The sequence below is a fragment of the Anser anser genome (genome assembly GCF_964211835.1).
Source record: "Anser anser genome assembly, chromosome: Z".
Taxonomy (NCBI): Eukaryota; Metazoa; Chordata; class Aves; order Anseriformes; family Anatidae; genus Anser; species Anser anser.
This window is the reverse complement of record NC_139723.1, coordinates 46,546,922-46,567,840: the sequence shown is the minus strand read 5'-3', so window position 1 is coordinate 46,567,840 and position 20,919 is coordinate 46,546,922. Positions and strand designations below refer to the sequence as shown.

The 20,919-nt window shown below is 38.6% G+C and overlaps 1 long non-coding RNA gene across 1 annotated transcript in view; it reads left to right on the top strand.

Annotated features, from left to right (window-relative positions):
- Positions 1-19,093, top strand: part of LOC310889008 — a 52,722-nt gene extending 33,629 nt beyond the window's left edge. Inside the window, exon 3 of the long non-coding RNA XR_014576315.1 lies at positions 17,746-19,093. This is a non-coding gene — a long non-coding RNA (uncharacterized lncRNA). The remainder of the gene's footprint in view (positions 1-17,745) is intronic.
- The last annotated feature ends 1,826 nt before the right edge of the window (positions 19,094-20,919 follow it).

Below are 20,919 nucleotides of genomic sequence, written 5' to 3'. Positions count from 1 at the left end.
AAATATACCTCCAACTGTATATGCAGAAGCTAACACTAAGGTTTAAAACTATTTAATTTCACATTCTGGCTCAAAACAGAAGTTAGATTTCAAAACTGAACCTAGGACTATGCATCTCCCTGTACTCACAAATAAGATATTTATTGATTGAGAGTGCTGGTCTTTTGCTCTGTCTATTCCCTTCTTCTCCCACATCTTTTTTCCTCCCTGTTGATAAGCTGCTGCAATAAACTTCAAATGACAAGATGGCTTACTTCCTTTTTGATTTAAGTACCTTTAGGAAGGAGCTTTTAAAAGAAATAGATTCACTGATTAATATACCCAGCATATCTCTGCATTTGCAGCATGCTTTTTTGGTGTATCTAAACTTAACAAGCCTCCTTACCTCCTTTAAATGAATAGTAGAGGAGCGAGAATGTGTGCGTTTGCTTTTCTTTTCTTCTTTTTTTTTTTTTTTAAATCGCAGTCTAAATTGGCAAAATCTGTCAGAAATGAAATATTAGTACATTTTAAACATTATTTCTTCTTTTGTTTTAAAGATGACCTTCTATTTTCTTTCTTTCTTTCTTTTTCCCTTTTTTTTTTTTTTTTTCATTCTCTAATGAGTGTGGGCTAAATTTTCCCATCTGAGGGAAAATAGGAAGATACATAACATAGGGAGACTCAGTTATCCTTGATCATCCTTGAGGTTTTATGGCAGTACATACTTTGTGACTGTTCTGTGTTGGACGGGTGCAGCAGAGATGGATTTGAACACTTACTACTTTGAATGCATCTTATCGCAAATTTGGCTCTAACATCGAGTACATGGTGCCAACAATTCTTTTTTTTTTTCTTTTTTTTTTTTTTCTGAGTACTGCTGAGCTACTACCCTGTTTATCTAATCCTAGAAGTCATAGCTAATGCAGATGTTTATCTTCTTGATGGTGCAAAGTTTTTCTCAGCATCATACCCATGAACTTTATTTAGACTTGTTTGGAGTGACTGGGCCAAGACTAACCAGATCTCAGTGATAGGAAATTGTTCTGGCATTCAATTCCAGTTTTTCTTGACTCAATTTTCTTTATCCCTGTACAACCTTATGTTATTTTACCTTATTTATCTTTGCCTCTGTTCAAATGACAGCATTGACAATTCATATAAAATTGCATATGCTTTTGCTTGTCTGAGTTTTATTTTCATCAGTAAGAATGCCTGGTATTCACATGATTTTTCACTACCAAATCATAATATGTCTCCATCAAGGGATTCCTCCCTCTTACACCAGTATAAATCAGAATGTGTTGGTAATGCCACAGTCAGGATAACTCTAATACTTTTAGTATCCTTTTTGAGTTCTTGACCAGGCTTTTAGGTAATAATATGTCAGCATAAACTCTGTGGAAATCAATAGTTGCCTACATCTCCATGGATTGGGCCCAAGGTATTATGTGATTTAAAGCATGTTATTTTTTTCTCCACAAACAGTTTTATGTGCTATCGATTTCAGAATTATACTGCTGTTTTGGTTCCTCTTCCTTTGTGTACTCCTTTTCTAGAGCAGTGTTCAAGGACGTAATGGACACCCCAGATCTAGGGGGCAAGGCATAGCTTATGATATACTTGTGCCAGTAGCAGCATCTGCTGTTTGCTATTTTCTTTGGACTCAGCTTCGAGCTGGCAGAAATTTACACTTGGTGATCTTTGGATCTTATCTCTTTGGATATGGACTTCTGAAAATAAACCCCCTTGCTTTTGAATGGGGGACCTTTTAAATGCGTGTTTATATTGCATGATATAGTAGTTTTCTTTGGAAATTTTGGTCTCCTGCATTTGACCAGGATTTAACTCTGATAAGAACTCTGCTCAGTTCTTGCTGCATTTGAGTTTTTCACCAGTAGTTTTTCACCAGTCGCTCTGGTGACTTCAGCACAGGCATTACTGGTCTTGAATGATAACATGCAAGTCTTTATTTACTATTTATTTATGAACAAGGAAAAAATATACCTGCCCGGTTATGTAGGCTGGTGTAGATAATATGGAATCAGTGAACCCATGCTAATTTACAAGTGAGGCCAAGCCTGAGGTTGATAAATGGAAACTCTGTCAAGCAAGTTCTGCAACCCACAAGGTATATACTCTGATCTCTGTAATACAATCCGTAGGACTTCCCCAGGTTATCACAGTGCTGAGCCCAGCAATCTGTATTGTTTCAAAGGTTCTCAGTCTAATGATACATGAACTTCTTTGATTCCTTCAAGAAAAACAACCCACCATGAAGCAAATGATGAAAAATATAAGAAGAAACAGCAGCTATATATGGCATAATAAGAACAAAGAACTGGTCATGCTATGGCTTACAACTTCTCACTGATTTTGACAAGCACAGATGACCACGGAGGGACAGAGGTTATGGAAAATGGATCTGAGCTGTTCCTAAGAAACAGCAAAAATGCATATGCATGTGTATGTGCTAAGCATAAACTTGTTGGTCCCATCCCTCTATATTCTAAAAAAGTCATTAGGATAAGTGGTCAAATTCTATGCATATCTCCTTTCATTAATTAGTCATGTTTCTCATATGAAGGTGCTTGTTTCTTTGTCTTCATGCCCTTCTTGTTTTCGTTCTTTCTCATGCTTGATTACATTTCTAACTGATAGCAGACTTCTGTCAAATCATATTATAGCAGTCAGTAGCAGACTCTCTACTGCTGGGTATGTCTGTTACAAAAGGTATACCTGTTATTACCTTTTACAAAAACAACTGAGAAATGGGTGAATATGTTTTGGGAAAAAAAATAAAATAAAAAAATGGTTATGCTGCTGCAGGCTGTCCCCCAGCCAGGGAAGATCGAGTGGGAAGAGAGTAAAGGTTTCCTGTCTTTGATTCATACCTTATGAGAGGTTTCTTTAATGATTGCTCTTTTGTGTTGCCAAAGCAATGTCCATTTATCAGTCTGTGGTTTAATACAAATGCATCAGGATGAAAAGGGAAGGAGGATGAAGGTTAAATGACAGGCGCACCCTGACTTAGAAACTACAGGGCTGATGAATGTCTAAGAAAGCTGACTGGAAGGAAATCTGTTTTCAATAGACCCTGAAAATAACAACAAAAATGAAGTGAGCACATTTTGGTTTGATGGTACATTTAACTAATTCTGAATTACTGCGGAACACTTTTGGAAGTGTTTCTTATAGCAGCATTAATACCAAATGTATTCATTGAGATCAGTGTTATTGCAGTGAATAATAGCAAATGAATTAATATAATTATGGAGAAATAAAAGTGTTAGTAAAATAATTTATACTCATAATTCTTCAGTGCTAAACTCCTATTTGTCCTCTGTAGCATTAAGGTCTCTCTGCTTTCTCTTGCTCTCACTGCTGAGGCAGAGTTAATAATTCTGGTGATTCACAGACAAGGTACAGTATTGTAATAAGCAGGGGCTTTTGCTCATTGATACCTCTCTGTGCACATATGTCTGGACTTCTAAGGTGGTATGGAGGTATCCTGGTAACTCCTGGGGGACTGATTGACTGTCAGTCAATTTTGCTGAGCTTTACCAGAGGAGAAAAAGACGGTAAGAATTGCCCAGGGTTGAATATAAATATGTGAATAATAGTTTCATCCCAACAACTTTTTTTTTTTGTCTCAGTGCTCCACTCATTTATGCTGACATTAAGTCTGGAGTAACTTATCTGAGGTCAGTGGAATTACATCAATGTAAAATTAGGGTAAATGAGAGGAGAACTAGGTTTCCATGTATATTTCTCCTAGGAGAGCTCTCATTATTCCATGATCAAGTCAGCAAGATGAGGAATAATTTTCTTTATTATGTAAATAATGTAATTAGATATCAAACTAAATTTGTTCTGACTTTTTCAGTCAGATTTCCTCCAATCTAATGTAAATGAATCAGATAAAAAGGATTCCTCTGCCTATTTATACATCTCATATTTGTAAATTTAAATGAAGAGTAGAGCAAAAGGCTTTTGGAATCTGATGGAGAGTCCTCATTTGATAAAACAAGGAAAAAATTTTGATATATTAATTTAAAAAGTTTAAAAGGCAATAGGATTAGTTAAGCTTTGACTTGGTAAGTACAACTATTTAAATTTAGCAGAAAAATCACCAGCCAACAGTCATATTCATTTCTTTTAGTGTTTGAGTGAACTTCCTCATTTTAGAATGAAATTTTAAGGTTTCTCCATTAGTGCCATAGGAGACGTCAATGGAATTTCCTCTTACAGCCTCTCCAATTAGACATCCTTCCAGGAGCAACCTTTCTTTCTAGGAACAAGATATTAGTGTCTGGTTGATGCCACTGAACAAAACAGGGAATTTGTCTTTTTAGGGATACTTCTGTGGTCTGGTATGCAGTAGAAAATAAAGTGGAAATATTTTCTGTTATCTTGATAATGCATAATCTGCCATAAGCTTGACTTGTTCAGGCTAAGAGTGTGCTACCATGCATCAGAGGAGACTTATGCAGTTCTTCTCATGCAGCTCTGCAGGCACGGCCTGGAGCACACTCTACCACAGCAGATACCACAGTGAACATGCGTTTTGCTGCTGTGCTGATAGATTTCATATCCACACATTGCAGAAAGGCTCTCCTGGGTCCTGCATTTCCCCAGGTGGCAAGGAATGTTCTTTAAACTTCCATTCAGCTATAAGCATGGAGAATGCATAATATTTTTTTACTTTTAAGCCCTTTCACAGGAGCCAGTTTTGGCTTCAAAGTGTGACCTGTGAGTTTTGTGAGCCTTTAACTTCACTGAAACTAGTTTATTTGTTGCTGCTTTTCTCATCTGCTTTGCCTAATCAGAAGGAGAACCTGGCCATAAGTCAGATCAGAGAGTCTTTTAATTTAAAAAAAAAAAAAAAAAAGCTAAGCAACCCCCTCCAAGGCTTTATATAGAAGTCTTTGTGAATTCTTGTCCCTCTTTTAAGTTGTACAGGTAATTGGTGCCTGGCAGCTTATTTCTGCTGCATTTCTTTGGCTAGCCTTTGTGTTAATTACCTAAATTTACTCATTTAGAGGCATTGCTACATGTGGTTTGGCAGGGACATGTTTTCCTAAAGAGACTTTCATGTATGCTTTTCTGCCTGGGTTGGAAGCTGCATTTACTGTACTGTATTTCAAAATGTTATTGTTTGCTTTATTTAGGGAGATAAACAAATATTATGATAATGAAAAGTCCATGAACAAATGGTGACAACAGCAGAGCACTAAACATAAGAATTAATTAACAAGAACAGTCAGCTATCGCAGATGTCTGATGTAATTCTAAAGAGATAACTTGAAATATTGAAGATGTTCAAAGCAGCACTTAGGAGGGTGAAAAACACCCATGCACTTTAACATCTGAATTACAAATGTAATTGCTGTATCATATCCACTGGCTTAGATATGAATGATACCAAGACTTGCATGCTTACAGCTCATCAGTTACATTAAATGAGGGCTATTCCTACAGCCATTTTCTGTCCATGTGGTTCTTCCCAGTTCTGGATGTTTTTGTAGGGATGGACTAGGAGTCAGTGGATGGAGGATGGCTTCTTATCAGTGTCAGTAGCCCAAGCCTTTGCATGGAACAGAACAGAACAGAACAGAACAGAACAGAACAGAACAGAACAGAACAGAACAGAACAGAACAGAACAGAATAGAATAGAATAGAATAGAATAGAATAGAATAGAATAGAATAGAATAGAATAGAATAGAATAGAATAGAATAGAATAGAATAGAATAGAATAGAATAATTCAGTGGAAATGGACCTACAAAGATCACCAAGTCCAAGGGCCTGACCTCTTCAGGGCTAGCAAAGAGTTAAAGCATACAAGGACATTGTCCAAATGCCTCCCAAACACTGACAGGCATGTGGGGCATGAATCACCACACTAGGAAGCTTGTTTCGGTGTTTGACAACTCTCATGATAAAGAATTTTTTCATAATGTCCAGTCTGAACCTCCCCATGAACTGTTATATATGTCCAGGGTTTCTAATGTCATAAGCATTTGCACTGAATTCTAGTCTCTCTTTCTTCTTTTGGAAAGGTGATCAAGAGCTTACCAAAGTTAAAGGATCATGTTCTGTGAGGAATGTTTCCTTACAGCTCTGTTTTCCCCCATGCCTTTTATCACACTCTTCTGTGCTACGTAACTGCCATATGCATCTGGTCTTACTCTGCTGAGATTTCAAGAACCCATTTGAAAGCCATTTAAAGAGTGAGGTCCTTAAATCCTTTCATTATGCATGTTAGGGTCCAGGTATCTCAAACTATGATTTACCTCTGATATTTCCTGATCTGTGTAATGTTCTTGTTTTGTTTAGTTGTAAGTAGCAGGTAAAGTTGCTTAGAGACTTCAGTTAACATTGGACAGCCTGAATCGCTCGCTGTCAGTCACCATTTAAGTTGGTGTGCCTGTGCTGTTACATAAACAGCTCTGTAAAGAGGATCTTAGCTGATGACCTTGGCTGAAACAGCTGCCAGGGAGTCAGTCTTCTTGGTGGACATCACTGGGCTGTGGTTCAGTTCCCTCATGAGGAGAGGGGATGAACTAGATTCCCCACTGTAAACTTCAGCATAACCATATGCAGTTGAATTACAATTGGCAAAGGTACGCTCAGGTGTTCTGGGACACTGTGAAGACCTGCTTGTATTTTTTCCTTCTTTCTTTGCTATTAGGTCAAGGCTAACTAGAATTTGCTTCTAAAGAAAAATTGTGTTCAGAGGTGGTCTGCCCACCTCAGGTATGACCCTGGGAATTTCTCGAAAAATAATTACAAGAACCTATAATAAGTTCTTGTCTTTCTTAGTTATGCAGATGACATCATGGGGGGTCTGTTCTGAATCCAGATAAAGATAAATGTGATGTCTGACTTCACTGGAAACAAGAATTAGCCCCATGTGCTGAACCTGATTTGTAAAATGAGGAAATACTCACTAAAGCAGAGCATCGGCATATTTTCAAATTAAGATCACAGTGAAAATGAATACAGTGCAGTCTGGTTATTTAACTAACTAGATAGATATGAGAAATTCTATCTCCCATGACTAACACAGGCTGCCTTTTGATCTCAGTACAATAAGAAGGAAGACAGAGCTGCTGAATGTCTTAACAATGTTGATTTTGTATACTCAATAAAAGGTTTCCAGAATCGCAAATATTTAGAATGAGTATATGTTCTCATGTAGTCATTTTTCTATGGCCACATTATCTCCATTTAGAAGGACTTGCTTTCCCTGTTCTCATGCCATCTCAAAATTAACCACTTGTGTGCCATTTCTTTTTCATAACAGCAAACAACCATCTGCAGTGCTGATTTCTTAGAGAGAAAATGCAGAATGTAGCAGTGACAGGTTCTACCCGATGGGCTTTCTCCTAAGAAAATTATAAGTTCATTTTGAATTGAGCCAATTCTTTCCCATTTCTATTTCACATATTCATATGGTTTCGCTTATTTCTTCCAGATATTTTATTAGTTGACCTCATCCCATGGTAATGGGTGATTTTCAGGAACATAGCTATGGTTTAAAAATTCAATAAAAGATGAAAAGACTCTCTAAAAGCCTGTGCTGAGCACCATGTCTGCAGGAGGGACTTTTTTTTTGTGTCATAGGGAAAGATAGCTTCTTGGTGTTCCTGTTTCCTCTCTGGCTTAACAATGTGGCTGGTACCTGCGCTGTCATCATGCTGAGACATGTATTTCCAGCTGGAACATAGCAGTTATGTGGGGGAGAAACAGGGAAAGAGCAGCTATGGTAGTGTAGGAAAGTGAGTAAGCAGCTGTGGGACAAATGGCCATCTGGAATGGCTTACTCACGTAGTGACCACATCTTTCCCTTCACCCCATCTCTTTTCCTGCAGGCTAGTGAGGTGTGAGCAGGTATTTCTCTTGCTAATAACCCGAGGAGAGGGAGGAAGCAGCAGGTCCAGAAGGGAGAAGTGAGAGGGGGCTGAAATACAAAGCAGGTCCTAGGAGAGACAGACCGGTGGAAAGAAAGGAATTAAAGGAATTGTGAAAGTAGTTTATCCACAGGCTTTGCCCTGTGTGCTGTTTTTGAATGGGAGAGAGGGAGCTGAAGCAGATTTTAGTTCATGCATGTTGGATACAGGACCGGCTGGGTAATATCACGACACATAGATCTTTACCAGGTTTAATGCTGGTGTTACTGGAAACTAAGGGCCCCAGGAGAAATTGAAGCGAAGTTTCCAGTGAGGAGAAAATTAAGCAAGTCAGACTTTTTGTTACAGGAAAGAGGAAAATATAAGAAGACAAGCTGCCTTTTTTCCCCTTCCCCAAGGTGCTTACAGACACACGAGATTATGAGGGAGGAATGATAGAGAAGAAAGGGATGAGACTGGGCAAGAGAGGATATTATCATGAAAGTGATATGGAACAAATGAGAGGATGACTTTATAGAGCAAAGAAAAAAGGTGGGTAGAAGAGAGGGTAATGAACAGAAAAGTGAAAAAAACCTTGACAGTTGTTAAAGAAAATTTATGGTGATGAATATAAGGAGTAAAAGCAGGAATACAAAAATAAAAGTAAAGTATAAGAACAGAAAAAAAAAAACACGTTAGACTTTCAGGACAGGAGATTTCTCTTTATTTGTTTCTATTTTATTGGCAGACATTCTTGAAAGGCTTTAGGAAGCCTTAGTCAAGTGAGATATCCAGCTTCTGATTACTAAAACCAATAGTGCTGACTGTTTCTCTTCTGTGGAGGTTGTACTTAAACAACTGGCATTATTTAATATTTTGAGTTACTATCTTAATGACGTACCTGCTTACATTTTTATCTGGTTTTCAGCATTCTTTTTCTTCCCTTGACAGTCCTATCAAGACACCAAAGTAACATTATAGGACAGCTGTGTAACATAGAATTTTGTTTAAGTTAAAAGCACTTTAAAATTTTCCAAGATTTTACATTACAGACAATTGTTGGAAAAAAGTCAGGGGGTAAATTCCTAATATAATGTGTATAAACATCTCTAATAGAGTTAAAAATTGTCTTTGGAGCCTTTACTTCACAGGTCTATACCATGAGTCTAGCAACTGAATAAAAAGGCTTGAAAATATGAAACAAGTTGAACCCATCTAGCTGTGAAGCTCAGAACCTAGAAGGCAAATACACATCACAGTTGTTATTCAGAAAGAAATTATTATTTTTATATCCATCACTAGATCTTTAGGATACTTGATTTTGAACTGTAAGTTGGCAATACAGAGCAATATCAGAGTAAAAATAGCTTTCTCTTCTGTAGACAGCCTGTGGCAAAGGGCAAATTTAAAGTGAGCATAGTTGAACTCATCCAACTGTGTTTAAACTAATCCTGATCATCTACCATGGACTTTCTGGAGCAGATTGCATCCCCTGCCTAGTTTACACATCCAGATTTCCTATTTTTGGGGGGTGGGGGTGGAGGAGAGAGGACAAGGAGGGAATAACCAGTAAAACAGATATAGGAGTATGGATTGGTTTTGCAAATTCCCTGGGTTGTAGAGTTTGATTAGGAGTTCAGAAGCTCTATGAGGCCTCCCCAACCAGTCTTCACTTGAACATTGCCCTCTGTAGAGGTCTGTGTTTTCTGCCTGTCTCCTAAACTAGGATGGTCCTTACACGAAGTGTTATAGCCCACCTTACACTTCAGAGGAGACTCTACTGCTCATGTTATAACTGTAGATGCATCACAGGAAAGTGTGTCTCGGGCCACTGAGGCTTTTTGTTCTGTGCTTATTGGAAAGGAGAGAAGAGAGGCATCTGTGCTGGTGTGTATTGCCCCTTCACCTCTCCATTTCCACACAGGAAGAGGACTGCTGAGAAATATTGCCAGGAAATGCCGTGCTTCTCAGTCACACAATTACTCACAGCAGCACCTCTGAGTTTCTTCAGTCCAGTGGTCAGGCAATGAAAGGATATAGACCCAGTGCCCAGTTTCTAAATAATTCAAACATCTTTTAATCCCCTGAGTTTATAACAAATACTTGTTTCATTCCACTTCACTCTGCAACCTCTTATTTGAAGGAATAACCTTCACTTTGTCCCTCATCACTTCTCTGCCCCACAGCACACAGTGCCAAACATAATGATAAAATCCAGTGCTACTACCAACATCATCTAGATGCAAAAGCTTCATAAAATTCCAGTTTTGCGATCACATTACATGTTATACACTTCATTTTTTTTCCTCCCATTTCTTTATTCTAAATGTTTTACTACATGGAATGTTGCTGTTTGGGTTTCTTTTCTCTCTCTCTCTTTTTTTTTCTTTTTTTCTTTTTTTTTTTTTTTCCCCAAGAAGAAATTATGGCTGTAATAATCAAGGCCTGACTCTCTTCTCATGAAATCTTTTCACTGAGTGGCTTGGCTGTTCATTACTGAGTATTCTTCATTTTGACTGTGTTTCTGACTTACATAACTTGAACAATTCTCACTCTCTCTCCTCCCTCTGTTTGTATTTACCTATTAAATATGAGGAGGAAAGTATATAAAAATGGTTGGAGGAGAAAACAAGAGAAATCTTCTTTATATCACCTGCCAAAATTAAAATCAGTTTAAATGTATGTTTGTTAGTAGGTGATTCAACAGCAAGTTGGCTCTTTTAGTGGTGGTCATGGTGGACATTTTACTTTGAGACAGCAGTGTGTAGCAAGCAGCCGAAAACAACCATAAGTCAACTGGGAATCAGAGAGGGGATCAAAGCAGTACAACTGGCTCACAGCTTAGAGCATGTGATCTGTAACTGCTGAAGCTCTTGCTTGGAAGAAAAATTATCCCAGTTGGTCCTGACTCAATACCAGTGTCAGGAAAAAAGGCTTTGACAGATCTCCTCCAGAATTTGTGATAATTTATTTAATTTTTCTGGGTCTCTCTCTCTAAACATTATCCCAGAAAGAGGGATAATGATCCTTCTCTACCCACTGTGAATGCAAAGCTATGAATTCATTGCTGTTTGTAAAGCACAGGGAGATCCTTAATTGGAAGGATCAAACGTTTCCTCAATTGGATAAAAACAAACATCTTGAATAAATAATTTTCTACTGGGCATTCTCTTCCTACTAAGTATGAAATGGTCTTAATGGCTGAGGATATATAACAAGCTTTAATCTGCTCCCAGGTGGCTGTTAATCCTAGAGAAACATCCAATTTTTTCAACAACTGGTCACTTTAGTAATAAATATTTCTAATGAGAATAGAAACTGGTCACAATCAATATACAGTACAAAGCACCTACTGTTTTGCTTCATGTGGTGATATTATTGTTGGTGTTCATAGTTTAAAAAACTCAGCTGCTTGCAGTTAATTTATTAGATACTCTAGTGTTATGATGGGAAACATATATTTTGGATGAGAGCAAAGGAAAACTCTTTGGAAACCTAGCAGAATGTACATTGAATCTCATTGAATCAGGGGTGAGAGAGCTAGGGAAAGTGAAACAGCAGGTAAATTCTTGTTGCTTATGATCTGAGTTACCCCAGAGAGACAGACTTACTCCAAATTTACCTGTGGTTAGTGTGAACAACCTTGAGCAATGCTTGCTTTATCCACAGGCCTCTCATTTCCTGAGGATCTGAGGTGCTTCTTCTGTTGTTCACAACCTGCCTGACTCATCTTTGAATAGGAAGTTGTCAGAGAATGACAGAGCATATTCCTGTTTCTTTGCATTTTACAGAGAAGATAAGGTGTAAATGATGTTGCCAGAAATGTGGTAGTAGTGTTCTCCTACAGTGAGTGCAGACTTATTATTCACAACAAGACAGTCTTTTAAATGACAGCTGCCATTAATACTTATTAGAAATACTGGACACATATACCATTTATACAGCAAAAAAAAAAAAAAAAAATCAAGAATTGAATGAGATAACCTCAAAACCCATCACACATTTACATGAATTCACTTGCATGGACACTTACTGCTTTCAGTGAAAGACTTCCACTTCTGATTATTCTGGTGAAATACTGCTGTGCTGAGACTCCTAAAATACATTAAGCCCTATTATATTATAGCTAGTCTTATTGGAAAGCATCTCATTGTTATGTACGACCTCTGTGGAGGGTGCCATTGGGACAGGGCAGTGTGTGTTTTTCCATAAGTATATACATTTTGCAGGTTAATCATAATGACAGTGCATAGGTTCAAATTATGTCATTTTCCAGCTTCCTTCAAAGTCAAGAATTTGAACCCCTTGAATAGACTCAGATTATAACTACTATTCATGTAACTTTATATCTTGCAAGTCTTTAGTGCTCTGTTATTAAAATATTATGAAAAATGAAAGAGCTCTGATTAAATATGTCTGCATGGATAAATTTACATTAATGTGAGATGATTAATTATAAGTTAATACCCCACTCAGAAAAAGCATTTTAGGTGGCATAATGAACAGGGTTCAACGATAATCCAGCAACAGCCCTCTGTTGAGGCAATCAAAAGCCAGACACAAAGTGTTATTACACATTTTGGAGTTGTGCTGATAATAATCACTGTTCTGAACTCCCAGTCGGCTATGCTCCCCTTCACCACAAGATGTCACTACACAATCCAGGATGATTTTTAGTTTTAAAAACTATCTCTATCTATCTATCTATCTATCTATCTATCTATCTATCTATCTATCTATCAATCATCTATCTAACTATTTGAGCTAAACAGAGCAACATGTTTATTTCCTTTTATGTGTTCTTGGGAAGAAAATAAAGTAGGATAACCTACAGCAAACAATCGTCATGACTTTTAAATAAAATAATGTGTATAGACCGGTGAGAAGCTTAGAAGAAAACTCGAGCTCTATTTCTTTTAAACAATAGTGTATGGACCCTGCCACCAGTCACTTTTCATCGTTATTCCACTGTTCACTCTTCCTGCTCATCTCTCCACCCAGCAGTGGTGGAGGATAGGATCTGTCTTCTACAGACATTACAGACATAAGCAAACATCAAACTAGATGGAAGTAAACTCTGTAAGAATATTAAGCTGTCAAAGAATTGCACCAATTCTAAAAAACAACAACAATTTCCTGTACTCCATGCTACAATTAAGCAGTCACGATATGGCAGCCTATAGATGCCAGCCCCAGAAAAATTCAGTTGAAAAGATAATCACTGACAGAGGAGATCTCATTTTCTGTATTCCTGTTTTAGTGGAAAATGTGTGTTTAATTATTTATTTTTTAAATTTATTTATTGGGAGGACTGTGATCTTTCACACTTCTGTCATATTTGGCCTGTATTTGTTAACTTTTTTTTTTTTTTTTTCCCCCTGGGAGATTAGAAAAAGACATGCTGCCTACACATATGCTTCTTTATGGCTGCTGTGTGAATAAATAAAGTACTGTAACTTCAAGATAAGGCCAGCACCACAGTCAGAAAATGTTCTCCGGGTAAACCTTGTGCAAATGAACACTTCATCTTACCTCAGCTCTGAGGTGTCTTAAGAAAGTTGCACCTAAAGTGTGTTTTAGGAGACTCTGCTGTCAGATATGATTCTGTCTTCTGACCTGAGACTGGCTGAAGCACACAGCATAGAAATTTAAGCCAGCCAACAATATTGATTTATTTACAAGCTAAATATAAGCGATGGTATTTTGAAAGCCAGGACCCCTGTATTGTTATACATGTCTTGTGCTGAATTCAAACACCTAATGGAAATAGGATATTATAGGCCCTTTTTCTGAAGCTACATGTCAGCAATATCTGCTACAGCAAAAGAAACACAGACACAGATGTTCAGATCCTACTGATTAGGTCAGGGAAGAGGTAAAGTTCAGACTCTTCTTTTTAACTGTATGATATTAGGCACACTCCTAAGTTTTCTTAAGATCCTGGTTGGCTACTTGTCTTGATAGCAGGCAGCCCGTTATGACCATGTCCCCCTGTGTGCTGCTGGGCAGGGGTGTGTGTGTGGAAGGCTGTTTTGGAGAGGCCACGGCCACACAGAGGTGACTCACAGAGGTAGTGAAGAAGACATCATCCATGGCCAAGATGGTGACCCCCATTTTACTAGTTGGAGTGAAAGGAAGAGAAGTGTTTTTGCCCAGGGTATGAGGTGCTTCTGAGGTCCATGAGAAAAGGGCCATGCCCCTGGGCATGGTCGTGTTTTCAGTTGGTGAGTCATTTGTCACCTGGCATGTAAAAGGAGGGAAGCAGTAGAAACACAGTGAGAATGAGGCAGCAGAAACATGTTTTTCTTGACCTTCTGAGTACTGCTATGAAGGGTAGCAATGAAACATTTGGCCTCACCATGCTACTGTTACTGTCATGTCAGTGACCATAGCACCTGTATCAATAACGGTCTTACAAGTTTTGTTTATGAGTAAGGCAGTGCCCACTGTTTGACCTCCCTGCCTTGTAGTGTCCAGGCATCAGCACTGCATACTCTGTCCCTGACAGAGGTTATTTTGAAAGACTTATTGGCCTTTCATGCAGGGCAGAGAGAGGCAAGGAAGACCTCCATAGCTGAAGGCCTATCATAGGGATGAGGAACAAAACTGGAGAAATATGTAACGTAATTCCTCAAGTTAGGCCTGGAATTTAGCTGACATTTTGAGCTGCTGCATGCTTTTGACCTATGCTTGACACTGACCAGAGAAACACCTTCATAATCTCACCTGCAGCTGTAGCACAGATATTAGAAGGATCAAGAGCTTGGGAGATACTTTTGGCAATGCCTATATGCAGTGATGATGTGGAGGGGTGCTACCACCCCACCTGTGGTGTGAGAATATTTTACCAGTGGCCTGTCCAACAGCAATACCTAGACCCATGACTTCAGGGAATGTACATCAGAGGGCCAAAACAGAAAGGCTTGATGCAGACAGCAAGTGCAGCTAGTGTTGATGGCTCGTGGTGACCTCTGAGGCTCTGAAAGCTGGAGGGACTGATGTCTACATGTAATCAAAGCAAATGATGGCCATCTCTAGCATATATTTGAATACATCTTCTTTATCTACTTTTTGGGACAGAAATTGTCCTTAGGAGGTGATAAACTAGGGGACATGGTTTCACAGACTCCTCTGAAGACAGCTACAGAGAACTATGTTTCTGCTCCATTTGAAAGGGGGAAATAGATAAATGTTGCAGATAGTCCAATAAACAAAACAGCATTAAGAATGGACAGAGTAGAATACGAATTTTGAAGCTGGTGTGCTGCCACTCTGGAGCTGGAGGTTAGGTACCTACTACTGGTCAAACCTTTGTCTGGACAATAGCATGGTCCACTAGTAAGTGCTTGCAATGCAGGCCTAGATCAACCACTGCAGGGGCAAGCCTCAGCTGTGTGGTCCAGGACTGACCTGGAATTCAAGGCTCCAGCAATGTAGATATTTATTTGGTGAATCTGAGCACGGCTGAGGTGTTTCTTTTTATGGTATATAAGCTGTGGTCCCTGAGATGACATGGCTAGCTTGTACATAGTATCCAGATACAGATTTCAGTGCTGTAGGTGTGTTCTTGTTCTTACTCTAAACCTTGTGAGTCACCTTCTCTCAAGCACAGAACTGTGTGGTGGTGGTAAGCACAGTCCATTCAATAGGACATTGATTTAGACAGATGTCTGGCCTAAGGTCACTCCAGGCAGTGGATGCTGGAGAAATCCCAAGGGTTGTCAGGCCTGGAGCCTGGACAAGAGTCACAAGAATTGGCACACCTGGAGTGGCCCTTGAGAAGGGAACAGCATAGATGAAGCTAGTAGGACCTATTTCCAGTGTACAGTGTTAATTATTATGAAATTTGGCATAATTATTATGAAAGTTGGCATAATTGGGCCTATTCACTAATAAGAATCCCACATGGTTTGTTTTAGAGGAAGCATTTTACCATGTATGTGACAAAACTGGAAACTGCTGCTCTGAGGAGGTTAGACAGGAAAAAAAGAAAGGCTTTAATATGGTAAAATTATACTAATGGCATGTCCTCAACCTTGAAGAGGGTTAGGATTTTTAATATGACCATTTAAAAGAATAATACTGCTCTCAAAAAACCTTTCTATTCAAAATGAATTACTTTGCTGGCACCTGACTGACAAAGATGTTTTTTAGTATCAGACACAACATTCAGTACAAAAGGGCACATATTTTCTCACTGGAGAGCAACAGATTATTGCCTGCATTGCTGTTTTGTAACATCACAACCTAAATGGCTTTTATGTTCAGAAAAGAAAAAGCAGGGGGGAGAAAGGAAAAGCTTTTGAAGAAACAAATAATTTTCCAATAATCCCCATTAACTACAGAGGTCATTGTGGCAAAATGAATGGGATTAGAAATCCACTAAAAGCTGCAGTATAAGGTATGTTGAGACTGACAAGCCGTTCACCAAGTAGTTACAAATGGGACTAATGGTTTAAACTTGTTAGCCATTGTCAGAGTCTCTGATCCTTGAGTCAGCTATAGCGGGTATGGCAGAAATCGATAAGGCATCACTTGCACAGTGAACTGCTAGACCATATAGATTGCCTGAAGGGAAATGCTCACTTCCTCTTGGTCTGCCAGATGAAAGTGGGCTCTTGGATCTCCAGAAAAGATTGACCACACTACCCTAGGGCAATTAAGTCTTCTGCCACCTTGGGCAACGACAAGGATAAGGGGAAAGAGAAGTCCAGCATGAAAAATTGCTGGAGTCCCATGCTGTGGAAAAACTCATGGTGTGTTTTTGTCTACCACCAGTGTTATGAATTGAGTGTTCTGAGACTGGTGCATTTGTCTCAGAAGTCACAGAAGGAATGGCAGGATTGTCATTTGTATGAACAGTCTGATAGAAAACTGCATATAAACTACTGTTAATATGGACAGAGATATCCCTTAAGGCTATCATTCTGAAACTGCTGGAGAAATCCCTTCTTCTTGGTACACACTGAAATATTCTTGCCTTATTGATCAGCTGCTTTCTGGTGGAGTACTACAGGGCTTCAATTAAAGGGAGCACGTTTCTGTGACAATTATAGACAAGCTACAAATTATCAGCAAGCTGTGAAAGAGAAATGCTGGTACTTGCATGCCAAGAGACTTTGAAAGATGGAGGACTGTCATTGTTAGACATGGTGCATCATGGTTTGTAGACTCCATTTCTGTCCAACACTGTACAAAACATTGTTATGAATGCTACAAACATGACAAAATTCTGCAAAGGCAGCAGTGATCTGTTAAGATACCACAATCTCTACTGCTCTCTAACATTTTTCCCCTCTTCCAGGGGTTTAATGATGCAAAGCTACGTATCAGCTCACTAAACATTCTTCAGTGCTGCCTCTTTTCCTTCGTGTCATCTTTCCTTCGTCTCTCCAAGACCACCAAAAATCAGCAAATAGCTTGGTGGTTAAAGCACTGTCCAGTTTAAGGAAAACATAAAACTAAAGATGCTTTTCTCATTCAGAAATTGTATGGATGAAAACTTTTTATCCCACATTATAGCTCAAATTTTAACAATGCTATTGACTATCCTGGAATAGTTCTGTACATGTGCTTTCCTGCTGATGATATTTTTTTCCTTCTTCCCCACTCACCCACCTTTTTTTTTTTTTTCCTCCTGTATTTACCACAGTGGGTTAAAAAGTTTTGGAAACTCTTTGTGAGTTAAAGGAACAAAAAAAAAGTATCTTGTACAGGGATAGCCCCAGCGACATCATTCCTGCTGGAAGATGTTCAAATGCAGAAAATGTCAAGGCTGTGAATTGATTGTTGTCACTGTTTTGTCCTCTCTCATACAAGGTGCATTTTGTTCAGGTTCTCACTACTCAGAAAATGACTTTATTGTTACAGCTGCTTGATTGCTCACAAAGAAAAAGAAGGAGACAGCCTGCTAGAGGTCACTGAGGACCTTTTTCTGAAAATGGCTTGCTAAATGATACAGTACCAAGCAGCTGATGGGGTCCAAGAATGATGGAGGAAGTAAGTTTCAGCCACATTCTGTGTTTCTTTTTTCAATTCTTAAGAGGCTATGTAGAGCATAATTAAGTTTTTCAAATTCCTTGTTGGAATGGGGATAACATATAAATAAACTTATATGCTCCTTGGAGGAAAACAACAAAGCCAGCAGAGGCAAGATAAGAGCCAATACCATATACAATTTAACAAGGTTTTCTTTACTGTCCAAACACAAGAGCCAAATAGGTGGTAATATTGTTACATGGCAACATGTAACATGAAGTTTATTTCAGAACATTTAGTGTAATGACCAGTCAGTGTAAGAGTGTATCTGTGACAATGTACATGACTAAAAGGCTCTGTGTTATCAAGTCCCCACTATAGAACATTTTGTTGTTTGTTGACAAATCATGGTTAGGAACATTCTTCAAGAGGGGGATGTTGTCCAGAAACACAAAGAAGTTGTTTTTTTTTTCTTATTTGAACTTTGACAGATTTACTCTGGGGGAAACAGTACAATTATGCAGCATTATCACAGACTATTATCTCCAAATAAACCTCCTCATTTATGTGGCCTTACTTGGCTTTCAATTTCTTCAATATATCTATCACAATTTTATGAAAAGTTGCTGGCAAACACATGCAAGTTGATGCTGAAAAGTCCTTCAAATGCAAAAAAGCCTCCCTGTGAGGTCGAGTCACTCATAACTGCCTTGGTGCAGAAGCAGTTGATGATAAACACTAGCTAAATCTATAGAAGAGAAATCAATTCATTCCACTTACGAACCATATGCCTCCTGCTTTCTTTTGCATAACCACAGTAAGGGACTCAGAAGCAGGGGGATCAGAGTGTTCAATAAAACCATTAAGCAGTAATTTTTGTATGTGTGATTCGACAGCACTTTGAATGAATACCTAACACAGTTTTTGCAGTACTGGAGAATCATTTCTGTGATTGTGTTTTTCCATAAGTCTCCTTCCCAAACTCTTGAAATTGTTCAGTAAGCATAACAAAAAACCTCAATAATAATAATAATAAAATCTGTCTGTCCATGTTCATTCTACTTTTAGTTTGTGGTGACTGTTGAGTTGCTCTGACTGACTGATTTTTGCCTCTTCTCTGCAAAGTCATATCAGGGTTGTTTTTCTGCTGCTTCCCACCACTAATTCATTTTGAAAGACTACCCATGTGCAAGTCTCCTTTGTGCTTCATCTGACCTTTTGGCATGAAGTCTTCTTCAGTCAATATATTTTGTATTTTCTGCATTTATCATATGTAAAAACATCCCAAGTAAGAACTCCTGAGTTCACCATCCAGAAGGTAAGGTGTAATGTTAGAAGAGATGTTTAACTGTCTTTCTTGTGATGGAGAGAGGACCAATTTACAGATAGGATACAACAGCTGTCAAAAGTTAAGATACTGGAGCAGAAGAGACTGTTATGAATTAAGCTCCTATTATGACTATCTTTTATTGTGGGAAAAATTCTTGATTTCACATTTTCTGCAGACAGCAGTGCTATCTGCATTCATTCTTACAGAGAGGTCTGCATCACTGCCTTCCATGAAACCCCTTTGTTGAATACAATATAGCTCTGGAAAATTTGTGACTGAGAGAGAAGAAACAGCTCTGGAAGTAGCTCAGGGCTTAGGAAATGCAAAGCTTTTAAAAATCGGAACAGAACTTAAAGTCTGAGACTGCATGTAAGGGGTTTATTTTTAATTCTTGGCTTCTGAGGCCAATATACACAAGTCACTCCATTCCGCTAGGCTTGAGGAGTTTTCAATCAGGTAAAGCTTTTCAAGGCTGCTGCTTGCTTTCAGCTGTGATTGTCAGACAGGGAAGTTGCATAAGTTTTTACCTGAGAGCATAATATTTTAATCAGTCACAGAAAGACAAGAGTTTTATGAGCAGGACAAGATTCGTATAGAGCACATGTAAAAACGGAATATTATAACGTTCTCAAAATACAAGCCTAAAAGGACATGTCTGAGTACTGGAGATCAGTCCAATACAAGACACCCAAACCTACTGTCAAAGAAAAGAAAAATCCTTTTTTCCAGCTACTACACATGGGCACAGCAGTACTCTCTATAGACAAGGTATAACTACTGATGTCCTCTGAAGCTGATTCAGCCATTTGCTGAAGACAGAAGGGTGATTGTTTCACCTTCTGTAATAGCTGGTATGAATATAGAATCATAGAGTCGTAGAATCATTAAGATTGGAAAAGACCTCCAAGATCATCTGGTCCTACCATCTCCCTATCACCAACATTACCCACTAAACTTGTCCCTAAGCACCACGTCTAACTTTTTCTTAAACAACTCCAGGGACAGTGACTCAATTACCTCCCTGGGCAACCTCATCCAATGTCTGACTATGCATTCTGAGAAGAAATTTCTCCTAATTTCCAATGTGAACCTCCCCTGGCACGACTTGAGACCATTCCCTCTTGTCCTATCACTAGTTATCTACGAGAAAAGGCCGACCCCCAGCCCCCCACACCTTCCTTTCAGGTAGTTGTAGAGAGCAGTAAGGTCTCCCCTGAGCCTCCTATTCTCCAGACTAAATAATTCCAGTTCCCTCAGCCACTCCTCATAAGAATTCTGTTCCAGTCCCTATGTCAATATCAAGGTTGAAGGACCAAGTACCTCTGGTTGAAGTAACTTCAAATTTAATAACTTTCAGGCATATAATTCAGGATAAAATACAACTAACAAATCTATGAATTTTATGGCAAATACATGAATGACTAAAGCATGAACTTTGCAACAATACAGTAATTCCACATGAGGAACTTGCACTTTGGCATATAACAGTGATGAAAATTATGCACTTCTTCCATGGCTTGTCACCACAAAATGCTAAGGGGGTGGTCCTGAAGACATTTCTTCAGAGTCATCCGTGGTTTAATACATTATGACCTGGCTGAATTCTTTTAGTTAAAAGAATTAGGAGCCTTATACACATTTGCAGAAGCTGTTAGTATCACTATTAATGTATTATAAAGAGACCTTAAATCAGGCATACTCACTTTTTTTTTTTTCTTCAGGTCCCCGTGAGTCTC